Consider the following 16121-nt stretch of genomic DNA (forward strand, 5'->3'; position numbering starts at 1 on the left):
CGAATTGAGTGTATGTAAACTTCTGACCCACTGGGAATGTGATGAAAGAAATAAAAGCTGAAATACATCATTCTCTCTACTATTATTCTGACATTTCACAATCTTAAAATAAGGTGGTGAACCTAACTGACCTAAGACAGGGAATTTTTACTAGGATTAAATGTCAGGAATTGTGAAAAACTGAGTTTAAATGTATTTGGCTAAGGTGTATGTAAACTTCCGACTTTAACTGTAAATAGCTGTAAATAAATGCCATTCTAGTTTTGGTTAGACAGCTGAAGTTGTACTCTCTACACAACCTTTTTCATTTGTTAGGTAAAGTGTAGGCACACTGTCCTTATAAGCATATCAATATATTATTTACAGCAGAACATATTTTGTCTTTGTAACACAAACACATGCATGCATTTTTTGTTGATGTACAGTGCATTGGGAAATTCAGACCCCTTGACTTTTTCCACATTTTGTTATGTTACAGACTCATTCTAAAATGTACTAAATAGTTTTTTCCCCCCTCATCAATATACACACAATACCCCATAATGACACAGCAAAAACAGGTTTTTAGAAATGTATTATAAAAAACTGAAATATCACATTTACATAAGTATTCAAACCTTTTACTCTGTACTTTGTTGAAGCACCTTCGTCAACAATAACAGCCTCGAGTCTTCTTGGGTATGATGCTATAAGCTTAGCCTGTATTTGGGGAATTTCTCCCATTCTTCTCTGAAGATCCTTTCAAGCTCTGTCAGGTTGGATGGGGAGCGTCGCTGCACAGCTACTATCAGGTATCTCCAGAGATGTTTGACTGGGTTCAAGTCCGGGCTCTGGCTGGGCCATAAAAGGACATTCAGAGACTTGTCCCGAAGCCACTCCTGTGTTGTGTTGGCTGTGTGCTTAGGGTCTTGTCCTGTTGGAAGGTGAACCTTCGCCCCAGTCTGAGGCCCTGAGTGCTCTGGAGAATGTTTTTTAAATCAAGGATCTCTCTGTACTTTGCTCCGTTAATCTTTCCCTCGATCCTGTCTAGTCTCCCAATCCCTGATAAACATCCCCACAAGTCTCTGATTGATGAACAATCAGGCCAAATTGTTCATCAAGCCAGAGAATCTTGTTTCTCATGGTCTGAGTCCTTTAGGTGCCTTTTGGCAAACTCCAAGCGGGCTGTCATGTGCCTTTTACTGAGAAGTGGCTTCCATCTGGCCACTCTACCATAAAGAGTCTTGGTTGTTCCAAACTTCTTCCATTTAAGAATGATACAGGCCACTGTGTTCTTGGTGACCTTCAATGCTGCAGACATTTGTTGGTACCCTTCCCCAGGTCTGTGCCTCGACACAATCCTGTCGTCTCGGAGCTCTAGGGACAATTCCTTCGACTTCATGTCTTGGTTTTTGCTCTGACATGCACTGTCAACGGTGGGACCTTATATAGATAGGTGTGTGCCTTGCCAAATCATGTCCAATCAATTGAATTTACCACAGGTGGACTCCAATCTAGTTTTATAAACATCTCAAGGATGATCAATGGAAACAGGATGCACCTGAGCTCAATTTTGAGTCTCATAGCAAAGGGTCTGAATACCTATGTAAATAAGGTATTTCTGTTTTTATTTGTCACTTTGTCATTATGGGGTATTGTGTGTAGATTGATGAGGAAAATGTTTTATTTCATCCATTTTTAAATCAGGCTGTACTTAGAAGCATGTCAAACGCTGTTTAAAATCAATTTTTATGGTATTTTTAACGTAAAATTGCGATAATATTCCAACCGGACAATAGTGTATTGGATACAAAGGATAAAGGATACATAGCACTAAATAAAATAAAAAGAAATAACAGAATTTTTTCAGATCCAAACAAAAACTCTGACAGTATATTTTCTTCCATCATTGTAAAGAGCACATTTACAGTCCCTTCTCTTGAGATGGTGTTTTTTTTTATGTGGAAAAAGTCAAGGGGTCTGAATACTTTCCGAATGCACTGTATCTGCACAAAAGCTGGGCGACATTTGTGCAGTGTCCTCATGTAGCCTACACCTGTAGGGATATTAGTTCTGGGATTTGTCTCCCGGGAAATATCTAACAGCAGACATAAGGAGAGAGAAGACGAGAGAAAACTAGCCAGTTATAGAATATTGTGTTGTAGGACAGCTGAGCTGACTGAAGACAGCGCATGGGCATTCAATTCGCAGTAGTTAATATCGTTTCCACAGCAACATGTATTTAAATGATGTGATGAACCGTTGAAACTAAGTTGCAAGCTTCTTTCGTAGCAAGGTATTGTAGAAGGAGTGTCTTATGAAACACAGTCCAGACACTAGCTCTTGCTATCTTGCCATGACTGTTTTGACAGAGACATATCAGGTAAGATAGGATAGCTGAATTAGCTGACCATCTTGAGATGGTGAGTCAGTCAGGAGGGGAGAAGTCCTCAACTTAAAAACTTTGTTCACTCCATAGCAAAGTTAGCGTAGCTTACCTCGCTGTACTCACTACTGTTGTGACTGAATGGCAAAGACACACCCAAGAAACACCCACATCAAACCACACCCACATGATAACTCTCGTTTGCCCTCAGTCATGGCCGGTAGGATTTGTTAATGAGCATAGATGAAAAATGAATCCAAATCAGAGAGTGCAGTCACCCTGTAAGAAGGTTCCAGGCATGTGCAGAGCCAGACAGCTAAACATAAATCGAGGCAGGTGGAGGGAGGAGAGCCTGGCCGTGGTGTTGTGCTTTGAGTTCGAGGTTCTCCCTGATAGTGTGATTCCAGGATATGAGTTATCTGGTTAGAGCATTTGTGCCTAATGTTTTGTAGTGTTCGCGCTGCCAGAAGTTGACGAGGCATCACTCTAGTATGGACTTCTACCGCAGTTTACACAGCTCAGTCAGCAGTATCAAGAAGTGTAAACCCAGAATAGAGGGACTGAGTGAATGTGGTCTGTACACGGAGGGTCATTGTATTAGAAAAGGCGCTGTAGAAGTACAGATTAGCTGCCTGGTGATCCAGGTACACTCTTACTCTGGAGGACTGAGGGCCTGATACTTCAACTTCACAATTTGTGTGTCTGGAACGATAACTACACCAACAGCTATCGCTAGAGTACTCTAAACTCCAGAACTTGACATAGTATCCTAATCTAGAATCTAAATTGACTACTGATGTCTTGATTTCAGACTGCTATATGAAACTTCCCTGACCACTCCACCTTCCAATAACAGCATTCAGACAGACCCTCTCTACACAGTACCTGAGGCCACGTAGTGAACCTTTCTGGATGGTTAGGATATGGACGGGCTCAGGATGTATATGTCACCTTTCTGGAGGCGTTCATTGTGTGCTGTCTTTGGGTCCAGAGTGAGCTGGCAGGAGTCTAGGAGAAGAGCAGAGCAGAGAACAATGAGGGGAGATAGCTTACTGTTCTAAGTCAGATACTGTATCTACCCTGTCAGATTGTAGCAGAGTAGAGATTATAGAAATATGAAAATAAGATAAGCGTCTCACTAGTCTTTGACTATATTTACTATTGCTATATGTTTCTATCTTAGAGTTTGTGAGGATTGTCAGTAGATACAGACTTAGTTGCTTCAGGATAAAGAGCACATAATTAGATAAAACAATTGAATGTATCTCTGTGATAAAGAGACTCACATTATAAGAGCTCTTCTCTGGTCTTGGGTTCTGGAGGCAGTAAAACATCCACTGTTTTCACTACAGACACAAACACATTTACAGAGAGAGGGATATTTTTTTAGTCACCATACCGTATTGAACATATATAAACTTTTGGCTTTTTTTTAAAGTACATAACTAAATATTTAGCCATATTTCCCCTTTTAGAATTATTTCCAACCCACCTATATTCTCTTTTTATTTAAGGGGGCATTCTAGTTTCTCTCTCCGTCCACACAGACTTACTCACAACATTACTCACAACCTCTGAAGGGTGAAGAAATATGGCTTAGTCCCTAAAACCCACACAAACTTTTACAGATGCACAATTGAGAGCATCCTGTCGGGCTGTATCACCGCCTGGTACGGCAACTGCACCGCCCACAACCGCAGGGCTCTCCAGAGGGTGGTGCGGTCTGCCCAAAGCATCACTGGGGGTAAACTACCTGCCCTCTAGGACACCTAAAGCACCTGATGTCACAGGAAGGCCAAAAAGATCATCATGGACATCAACTACCCGAGCCACTGCCTGTTCACCCTGCTATTATCCAGAAAGCGAGGTCAGTACAGGTGCATCAAAACTGGGACAGAGAGACTAAAAACAGCTTCTATCTCAAGGCCATCAGACTGTTAAATAGCCATCACTAACATAGAGTGGCTGCTGCCAACATACAGACTCAAATCTCTGGCCACTTTAATACAGGTATCACTACTCACTTTAATAATGTCTACATATCCTACATTACTCATCTCATATGTATATACTGTATTTTATGCCATCTATTGCATTGCTCATCCATATATTTATATGTACATATTCTTATTCATCCCTTTACATTTGTGTGTATAAGATAGTCATTGTGAATTTGTTAGATTACTTGTTGATATTGCTGCAATGTCGGAACTAGAAGCACAAGCACTTCGCTACACTCGCATTAACATCTGCTAACGATGTGTATGTGACCAATAAAAATCTATTTGATTTGAAAATGTAGGGAAAATGGGCGGAGATCAGAGACCTTGCAGTGTGGTGCCAGGACAACTACCTCTCCCTCAACGTGAGCAAGACAAAAGAGATGATCGTGGACTACAGGAAAAGGAGGGCCGAACATGCCCCCATTCACATCAATGGGGCTGTAGTAGAGCGGGTTGAGAGTTTCAAGTTCCTTGGTGTCCACATCACCAACAAACTATCATGGTCCAAACACACCAAGACATCGAAGAGGGCACGACAACACCTTTTTCCCCTCAGGAGACTGAAAAGATTTGGCTTGGGCCGCCAGATCCTCAAAAAATTCTATAGCTGCACCATCGAGAGCATCCTGACCAGTTGCATCTCCGCCTGGTATGGCAACTGCTCGGCATCTGACCGTAAGGCAGTACAGAGGGTAGTGCGTACCACCCAGTACATCACTTTGGCCAAGCTTCCTGCCATCCAGGACATATATACTAGGCGGTGTCAGAGGAAAGCCCCAAAAATTGTCAAAGAAGTCATAGACTGTTCTCTCTGCTACCGCACAGCAAGCGGTTCTGGAGCGCCAAGTCTAGGTCCAAAAGGCTCCTTAACCTGTTAGGGCTAGGGGGCAGTATTTACACGGCCGGATAAAAAACGTACCCGATTTAATCTGGTTACTACTCCTGCCCAGTAACTAGAATATGCATATAATCCATTGGCTTTGGATAGAAAACACCCCAAAGTTTCTAAAACTGTTTGAATGGTGTCTGTGAGTATAACAGAACTCATATGGCAGGCAAAAACCTGAGAAGATTCCATACAGGAAGTGACCTGTCTGACAAGTTCTTGTTCATCTTGGCTCTTTTTATTGAAGACTGAGGATCTTTGCTGTAACGTGACACTTCCTACGGCTCCCATAGGCTCTCAGAACCCGGGAAAAAGCTGAATGATATCGAGGCAGCCCCAGGCTGAAACACATTAGCGCGTTTGGATAGTGGTCGATCAGAGGGCCATTAGACTAAGGCTCGTGCACGAGGGGATCCCATGCTTTTACTTTCTCTCTCGTTGAATGTAAACAGGCTTTGCCGGTCGGAATATTATCGCTTTTTTACGAGAAAAATGGCATAAAAATTTATTTTAAACAGTTGACATGCTTCGAAGTACGGTAATGGAATATTTAGAATTTTTTTGTCACGAAATGCGCCGTGCTCGTAACCCTTATTTACCCTTTCGGATAGTGTCTTGAACGCACGAACAAAACGCCGCTATTTGGATATAACAATGGATTATTTGGGACCAAACCAACATTTGTTATTGAAGTAGAAGTCCTGGGAGTGCATTCTGATGAAGACAGCAAAGGTAATAACATTTTTCTTATAGTAAATCTGACTTTGGTGAATGCTAAACTTGCTGGGTGTCTAAATAGCTAGCCCTGTGATGCCGGGCTATCTACTTAGAATATTGCAAAATGTGCTTTCACCGAAAAGCTATTTTAAAATTGTCCCACCTAGCCCAGAGAGGGGAGCACCAAGTCTAGGTCCAAAAGGCTCCTTAACAGCTTCTACCCCCAAGCCATAATACTGCTGTACAATTAATCAAATGGCCACCTGGACTATTTACATTGACCCCCCCCCCTTGTTTTTACACTGCTGCTACTCGCTGTTTATTATCTATGCATAGTCATTTTACCCCTACCTACATGTACAAATTAGCTTGACTAACCTGTATCCCCGCACATTGACTCGGTACGAGTACCCCCTGTACATAGCCTCTGTATTGTTATTTTATTGTGTTATTTTTTAAACTTTAGTTTATTTAGTAAATATTTTCTTAACTCTATTTCTTGAACTGCATTGTTGGTTAAGGGCTTGTAAGTAAGCATTTCACGGTAAGTGTTAGAGCTGATTTGGACATATTTGCATAAAAGACAGAACATTCAGAGCTCCATGTATATTTGTGTAAATATGAATGTATATGATGAAATATTAGGTACGTACCTTTATGATTTATATTTACCTGATTGAGATGTATTCATTTGTTGTTAGTGTAACTTAGTTTTGTCCCCCCCCTCTTGCCCATTCATTGTACTGCAGTAAGTGTGTTAGGATAAAAGCAGGAAGTTGGGCCTTTGGGGGGAGGAGTCCTTGCTAGACGCGGGAGCGGTATAGTTTTTTGACCATACAGACACACAGACATACAGACATACAGACATACAGACAGGTCATATTGTGTATTTTCCATATCAAGTAACCTATGTTTTAAGTTGATTGGATATTCATTTTCCTGTTAGATATAAGAAGAATAAACATTTTTGTTGCACCATATCCCTGGATCACATTGAATGTTTGGCTTTTTGGAAACCTTGAGTGTGGACTGTATGCGTACCAAACAACCCCGCTTCAGGCTTGGGCAGTGGCTATGGTAAAGAGGAAAGGAAGCCACTACAATCAAGTCAAAAAACTCCGTGAAGGATTGCTATCGGAAGGAAATCTCCGGTTTCGGACACATACTGGATATTGTTCTATTTGTAATTGCATTCGTACCATAAGGACAGCTCGCTTGGAAGGACTTGAACTCCTAGAATTCGCCAGCCGTGAGTAACCACTGCGAATGAATGAGCTGCCCTGTTCAATGCGATTGATTGATCATGCATATTATGGAAGCGCAAATGTGCTTATAATTGGAATGTTTGATAAACTTGGGAATGGAATTCAAAACACAGCGCTGTGAAAACAATTAAGAAGTTTAAGTTTGGGTAACACTGAGATCCTATGCACAATGTAACCTAATCATATGTCTAATATTTGGCCTAACGTGGAAATGCAATGCATCCACGCAACGAATGATACTGCGTGTTCAAACTTCATTAAAGGGACAAAACGTATAAATGGATGAAATGTTTAAAACGCAACTAAAATGCCGAACTTGCACATGTTCAATTCAAAATGGGTCAATATGCTGAAATGGATGAATGTGTTTTAAAGCATTAAAGGAGGTCTAAAGGGGCATTACGTTTAACAATCAAACCAACAACTGTGTCATTGTAAATTGAGTGAACTAAAAGTGAATGATGGAGGATGAAATCCCAAATAAGACTCCACTGGAGAGGGCAGAGGAGCATCTAAATTCGCTTTATGCAGCCCGGAGAGGCAAACTTGGAGTGTGTACACGCAAAATGAATGAAATAAAAGTCCTTCTTGTTGATGGAAGAAACATTGAAACTGTGAATGAGAGTCTTGAAGCATTTGATGCTGTTCTCAATGACTTTAAGAATGCTCATGAATCTGTGCTAGAGCTGGTCACAGAGGAGGAACAGGACCAGGAGAGCATGAACTATTATCAACCAAGAATGAGAACTTATGAACATTTCCTGAAAGAGGTGGAAATATGGAAAAAAGCTGAAGTTGAGCCACAAACGCTCATTGAACCACATGACAGCATTTCCAATGTGTCAAAAACATCAAGTAAAACAAAGTGTTCTAAGACGGCTTCCTCAGTGTCCTCTGCACGCCTAAAAGCTGAGGCAGAACGAGCAGCTCTACTAGCTCGCCAAGCATCATTACAGGACAAGCATGCACTGGAACTGGAGAAAGCTCAACTGGAACAACAGAGAGCTCAACTGAATGTTAGGATGGAGAAAATGGCACTGACATAGCAGCATATAATGCCAAACTGAAGGTCCTGGAGAGTGTTGAGTCAACTTCTCAATCCCATGCTGTGGCAGCCCATTTACTAAGCCAAGAAGATGGAATGAACTCTTATTTTGAGAACCAGGAACCCGAGGTCTATGTGGAACCTGAACCATCACGTGTTGAGTTTGCTGCATTAGGTGCAGTTCCAAAGACCCCACTACAAAGGGTTTTACAACAACCGACAACAAAGCCATCAAAACCTATTCAGAGGACAGTCATGAACCACACCCTTCAGCAGCCAACAGCAAGGTCTAGCAATCAACACAGAATCAACACTGCGGGTATCAGCGATAATACCAGCTATGATAACCTCTCTACTGTCATGCAAAGGCAGAATGAAATTGCTGACCTTCTTGTACTACAGCACAAACAGGCCACACTCCCTGTTAGGGAGATACCTATGTTTGACGGTGATCCTCTGAACTTTAGGCCATTCATGCGTGCATTTGAACATAGTATAGAAGATAAGACGAGCAGTCACCAGGATAGGCTCTATTACCTGGAACAGTACACCACTGGTCAGCCCAAGGATCTGGTACGTAGTTGTCTGCATATGGAAGCCAGAAGAGGCTATGCAGAGGCTAAGAGGTTGTTAAAGGAACACTTTGGCAATGAAATCAAAGTCACCACTGCTTACATGGAAAAAGCTTGGAACTGGACAAACATCAAACCAGATGATGGAAAGGGACTGGGTGTCTATGCACTCTATCTTAGAGGTTGCTGTAATGCTATGCAAGACCTACAGAACATGGAAGAGCTTAATCTTCCCTCCAACATAAAGTTGATCATGTCAAAACTTCCCTACAAACTAAGGGAAAAATGGAGGTCTACGGCATGCGATATTTTAGAGAGAAGACACCTGAGGGCCCAGTTCAGTGACCTTGTGACATTCATGGAAAAACAGGCCAAAATACTGCAGGATCCGTTGTATGGAGATATTCAAGATCCCCTGTCCAACAAAAAGTTTTTAAAAACCAGAACAGAAGCTGACTTTAAACAGCAGTTCAAGTCCAAGAGTAGGGGAAGCAGCTTTGCCACTGCAGTAGCTGTAGTGGCAGATTGTGACTCTGAAAAACCTCTAAAAGAACAAACATTAAAAGTAAAGAGACCAGGCACCTACCCTTCTGACGCTCCCAGTATCTCATGCGTATTTTGTGCTGGAGAGCATTTATTGGTCGACTGCCAACAGGTGAAGGCACAGCCACACGAATCCAAGGTTGAGTTTCTGAGATCAAAAGGCCTTTGTTTTGGCTGTTTGATGAGAGGACACTTAAGCAAAGAATGTAAAAGAAGGATGACCTGTCAGAGCTGTCAAAGAAAGCACCCCACTATCCTGCACATTGAAGGAAGAGAGAGATTTAGATCTCAAAAGGCAGATATGAGTGGTGTAGCAGTAAAGCGGGAGGAGACTGTCAGCAGTGCTCTTGTTTCACTGGAAGCTGGTGAAGATACCGGGGCCGGTACAGATTGTGCACTTGCAATTGTGCCAGTTCAAGTAAAGGTGGCAAATGGAAGCAAGTCTTTGTTAACCTATGCGTTTCTTGATTCTGGTAGCTCGGCAACATTTTGTACGGAGAGACTCATGAGGCAGCTGAATGCTAAATGCAGTGAGACTGAAATTCTGCTACGCACAATGGGGCAGGAGAGTCCTACCAAGAGCTTTGAGATATCTGGATTAGAGATTGGCAACGTGGAAGGCAACACATTTCTTGCATTACCAAAGGTCTACACCCAAAATAAAATCCCAGTGACAAGAGAGAACATTCCCACTCAGAAAGATCTCAAAAGGTGGCCATACCTGAAAGAGGTTCAGTTGAAGGAAATTGATGCCGACGTCGAACTCCTGATTGGCGTAAATGCTCCAAAGGCAATGGAACCCTGGCAAATCATAAATAGCCAAGGCAACGGACCGTATGCAGTGAAAACCATCTTTGGATGGGTGATGAACGGTCCTCTTAACAATTGTACCATGGCAGAAGAATCTGGATGTCCTACGGTGATGGCCAATCGTATCTCAATGGCCGACCTGGGGGTTCTTCTTGTAAATCAATACAACCATGACTTCCCTGAGAGAGAGTATGAAGAGAAAAGTGAGATGTCAGCTGAGGATCGTAAGTTTATGGAGATAGTATCAAGCTCCATAACCCTCAAAGACCGTCACTGCTACTTACCATTGCCCTTTCGCAACAAACAGGTAGTCCTGCCGAACAATCGTGACATGGCAAAGCAGCGGGCTCTAAATATCATCAGGAAGTTTTAAGAAGGATGAAGGTTATGCTGCAGAGTACAAAGGCTTCATGGAAGAGATGATAACAAAAGGTTATGCCGAGAAGGTACCACAAGAACAGCTTCTCAGAGAGAAAGGCAAGGTATGGTACATACCACACCATGGCGTTCACCATAAGCGCAAAGGAACAATACGAGTGGTGTTTGACTGTTCATCATCCTATAAAGGTACATCTCTTAACAGTGAACTCCTTCAAGGCCCTGACCTGGCAAACACGCTTATAGGAGTCTTGCTAAGATTTCGGCAAGAGCACATTGCCATGATGGCAGATATCGAAGGAATGTTCCATCAAGTACGTGTCCATGAAGATGACTTAGACTTCCTGCGATTCCTATGGTGGCCGGATGGTGACACTAACAAAAGATTGGAGGAGTACAGAATGACAGTACATCTTTTCGGTGCTATATCCTCTCCAAGTTGTGCAAATTTTGCACTACGAAAGACTGCAGAAGACAACTGTGAGAGGTACGATGAAGAAGTGATTCAAACAGTCAAGTCCAACTTCTACGTTGATGACTGCCTCAAGTCAGTGGCCACAGAAGAACAAGCCATAGCTCTCACAAAAAACCTCATGGATGTGTGCTCTCAGGGTGGGTTCAAATTGACCAAGTGGGTCGGCAACAGCCGTGCTGTGCTGGCTTCTATCCCTGATGAACACAAAGCCAAGCAGATAAAAGAACTGGACCTGGACAGAGAAAAGCTGCCTGTTGAAAGAGCACGGAATCCAATGGAACATTGAAAGAGATGTGTTTACCTTCCGAGTCATTGTCAAGAACAGACCCCTTACAAGAAGAGGTATTCTCTCTACTGTCAGCTCTGTTTATGATCCATTAGGTTTCCTCGCCCCATTCGTATTAAAGGCAAAGCAAATTCTTCAAGTGCTCTGCAAGCTAAAGTGTGGATGGGACGAAGTCATCCCCGAAGAACACTCTATTTCATGGAAGAGATGGCTCTCAGAGCTAGACCAGCTTTCCAGATTCCAGATAGACCGGTGTATGATGCCTGAGAACTTTGGTCAAGTCAAGACCGCACAGCTGCATCACTTCGGTGACGCAAGTGAGCAAGGTTATGGCACGGCAAGCTACCTTAGGTTCACAAACGGTATGGGAAAGGTCCACATTGCATTCATACTGGGGAAATCAAGGGTCACTCCACTCAAGCAGATGACGATCCCCAGACTGGAACTTGCTGCAGCAACATTGGCAGTGAGAGTGGACAGGATGTTAAGGTTAGAGCTCCAGATTGAACTTGAGGAGTCAACTTTCTGGACAGACAGCCAGTCTGTGCTAAAATACATCCGCAACGATACCAAGAGATTCCATACCTTTGTGGCTAATAGGGTTGCTATGATCCGTGACCTATCGAAAGCAAAACAGTGGAGGTATTTGAACTCCAAACACAACCCAGCCGATGATGCTTCAAGAGGATTACATGTTGAAATTTTCCTGAACTCAAAGAGATGGCGCAAAGGACCAGAATTCCTGGAGAAAACAGAAACACAATGGCCAAAAGTCCCCGAGGAGCTTGGCTCCATCCCTTCGGATGACCCAGAGGTGAGAAAAGACGTCATCGTAAACAGTACATGTGTGGAAGAAAAGAGTCCGACCAGTAAACTGATTGAGTACTATTCAACATGGAACAACTTGAAGAAAGCAGTTGCCTGGATGCTGAAACTGAAGAGACTTCTTCTACAGTTAAGCCAGAAAAGGAAAGTTCTCACACAAACTGATCCAGGTTCAGATCAGAGTCTGACTAACTCACTGAAGGAACAAATTGACAAGTTCAAACTGACATTTGGAAAAGAAAGTCTGTCTGTGGATGACCTAGATGAAGCAGAAAATGCCATCATTCGATTTGAGCAACGACAGCACTTTAAACAAGAAATTGCACTAGTTGTGAAAGGAAAACAATGTGCCAAGAGAAATGGCTCAATCTGTAAGCTTGATCCAATTGTTGACAATGGCATTCTGAGAGTGGGAGGAAGGTTAAGCAAAGCTGCTATGCCTACGGAACTAAAGAATCCTATGATCCTACCCAAAGACTCCTACATCTCCAGACTGATCTTACTCCACATCCATGAGCAGGTTGGCCACTCTGGGAGAGGTCACATGCTTTCTAGACTTCGCCAGCGATATTGGATACCCTGTGCCAACTCCTTAGCAAGGAAGATCCTTAAGAGCTGTGTCTTCTGCAGGCGGATGCAAGCTAGAGCTGGAGAACAGAAGATGGCCGACCTTCCACAAGATTGAGTGTCGCCTGATTTGCCGCCTTTCACCCATGTGGGCATAGATTACTTCGGCCCCATAGAGGTGAAGCGAGGCCGCGTTCATGTGAAGCGGTATGGTGTGATCTTTACTTGCCTTGTGAGTCGAGCTGTCCATCTAGAAGTTGCTCGTTATCTGGATACTGATTCCTGCATCAATGCCCTGCGCAGGTTCATCTGTCGAAGGGGCCCAGTCACAAGTATCAGAACAGACAATGGCACCAACTTTGTTGGAACACACAGAGAGCTAGGAGAAGCTCTGAAAGAGCTGGATCACAACAAGATTCAAAATGAATTACTGAAGGAAGGAGTGACATGGTCATTCAATCCTCCCTCTGGAGCCCACCATGGGGGGGTATGGGAGAGGTTGATCCGACTAGTAAAAAAGATCCTCTATTCAGTCCTTAAAGAGCAAGTACTGGATGATGAGGCTTTGCAGACAGCCTTGTGTGAAGTTGAGGCGATTATGAACGACAGACCAATCACAACTGTAACAAATGACCCTAATGATCTAGAACCCCTGACTCCGAACCATCTGCTTCATCTGAAAGCAAAGCCAGTCCTGCCACCAGGACTATTCCAGAGAAGCGACCTATACTCACGAAGGAGATGGAAGCAAGTACAATATATTACTGACCTCTTCTGGAAGAGATGGATCAGGGAGTATCTTCCACTTATGCAGGAGCGGAACAAGTGGAACAAAACTAAGAGAAACTTCAGTCCTGGTGACCTTGTGGTCATCGTCGACGACACCGCCCCTAGGAACTCTTGGCTAATGGGGCGTGTGGTGGAGGCTTTGCCAGGGGCCAAAGGTCTTGTCCGGAGCGTCATGGTTAAGACCAAGACCAATATCTTACAGAGACCTATCAATAAACTCTGCCTGCTCCTGGAGGCGGCGGAGTGAGACACACACACACACACATACACAGTGCTCCATCTTTGAATCACGTGCACCTCTGATTCGTTGATGTTGTACTCTTACATTCTTTGATGTCGTAGTCATACATTTTTTGGACGTCATACTCTTGACATTTTTGGAAGTTGAACACCTGAACACTTCAACTCAGACTGAGATCTACGGACTATTTTCCTATATGGCACCTTGTATATTTGTATATAGCTATGAACTGTAATGGTGCTCTGGTATAGAATGTTTTGTGTATTGGCTCTACGTTTGAATATTAAGTAATTGTTGTCCACTCAGTGCAGTTAACAATTAGGGGCCGGTATGTTAGAGCCGATTTGGACATATTTGCATAAAAGACAGAACATTCAGAGCTCCATGTAAATATGAATGTATATGATGAAATATTAGGTACGTACCTTTATGATTTATATTTACCTGATTGAGATGTATTCATTTGTTGTTAGTGTAACTTAGTTTTGTCCCCCCCTCTTGCCCATTCATTGTACTGCAGTAAGTGTGTTAGGATAAAAGCAGGAAGTTGGGCCTTTGGGGGGAGGAGTCCTTGCTAGACGCGGGAGCGGTATAGTTTTTTGACCATACAGACATACAGACAGGTCATATTGTGTATTTTCCATATCAAGTAACCTATGTTTTAAGTTGATTGGATATTCATTTTCCTGTTAGATATAAGAAGAATAAACATTTTTGTTGCACCATATCCCTGGATCACATTGAATGTTTGGCTTTTTGGAAACCTTGAGTGTGGACTGTATGCGTACCAAACAACCCCGCTTCAGGCTTGGGCAGTGGCTATGGTAAAGAGGAAAGGAAGCCACTACAGTAAGGTCTACACCTGTTGTATTTGGCTCATGTGACAAATACAAATTGATTTGAAATGGCGCAGCAAATCTTCCAGAAAAACAGTCGCTATCAAACTAGGGAGTTCTTGGCTAATTGAGGTAAAACAGTAATTATGCTCATAGATTATGCACATTGAAACATCCCACCCAAAGCGGGAGGTTTAAAAAAATACTTAGTAGTCGCCAAAGGTCCGAAGCATGTCTTTAACTGTTTGTTTGACTTGTTTTACCTCAGTCCTCTATGCTGCAGCTGACACTGCATCATGGCCTTTATGTTCATCCATAGCATTGCTGTGTAATTGTCAGATGCAGGACTCCATCGCAAAAAGACAATGGAAATCCCTGCTAAAATAAAATAACACACAGATAAAAGATACATTGTTCATCAGTATGCATGTAAACCTCCAGCAGTTTGTCATGACTAGAGCAGATCTGCTCCTGCAGATATGTGGAGGCTTTGACCAGCTCATGCTTTCTTAAATCCAGGAATTTCATAGTGAGGATGGAGGCAAGTCTCGCAGACAGACACCGGGGATTTCTGCTTTCTGGTCCCAGTGCAGAAATCACAGGTTACATCTCCAGGTCCAGCATGACACGAGCAGGAGGAAGAGCAGCCTGGAGTCCTGTCTTCTTCGGTTTCTGCATCACCTCAGCCAACATATTATTTTTCCTCAGAGCATGCCTCGGAGTGAATGTCTGTCTACACTGAGGGTAGCTGTAGACGGCTTTCTGTTCATCCTGATCCCAGCAGCCCTCAATGCAGTAACTGGGTCGTTCCACAAAATGAGTGCCTTTTGATATTTGAAATAGAAATTTTACACAAATATTGAATTTTAAAAGCATGTTATATTAAATGGAGTACACTTTAATATGAATAAAGACATGCTAAAGTGCCAAAATTCCGCATATTTACATGTCCCTCTGTGCATCCTTTGACTTCCAGGAAGATTTTAACCTACTTAACCCCATAATTTCCACTATCAATGTAAAGTTATTTTGTTGCTTTGACAAAGTAATTTATGAAGATAATTATGCATTTCATGTTATTAGTTAAACCTGTCCCTGATTTTAAGGTCAACCCTGTTACATGAACATTGAATAGTCAAATCACAGTGTAAAAGCAAGTGAGATATTTGCTGTTGTTTAGTGGTGGAAAACTGAACGCTTCGAGTGGAAAAGGTCAACCCTGTTACCCATAGATAGACAGGCTAGAAACATTTCAATTTTTATAGATTTTTTGGTGAAGCTTGCATTCAATTGCCCTTCCCTGTTGCACACAACAACATTCCATCCCCCTGTCACAAGGGGATTTGTGGCTGATTTAAGATGAAGTCATTAACCCTGTTTACGGTCAACCCTGTTACTTGTCCCTCTTTTTCTCTCTCCAACTTCTCTCCCTTCCTCCGACCCAACCAAACTCACAAAATGTGTGTTATAGATCTGTCATGCTCATTGAAAGCAAGTCCAAGAAGCCGTAGATCTGTT

Source organism: Salmo trutta, chromosome 8 (assembly GCF_901001165.1).
Source record: "Salmo trutta chromosome 8, fSalTru1.1, whole genome shotgun sequence".
NCBI classification, from domain to species: domain Eukaryota; kingdom Metazoa; phylum Chordata; class Actinopteri; order Salmoniformes; family Salmonidae; genus Salmo; species Salmo trutta.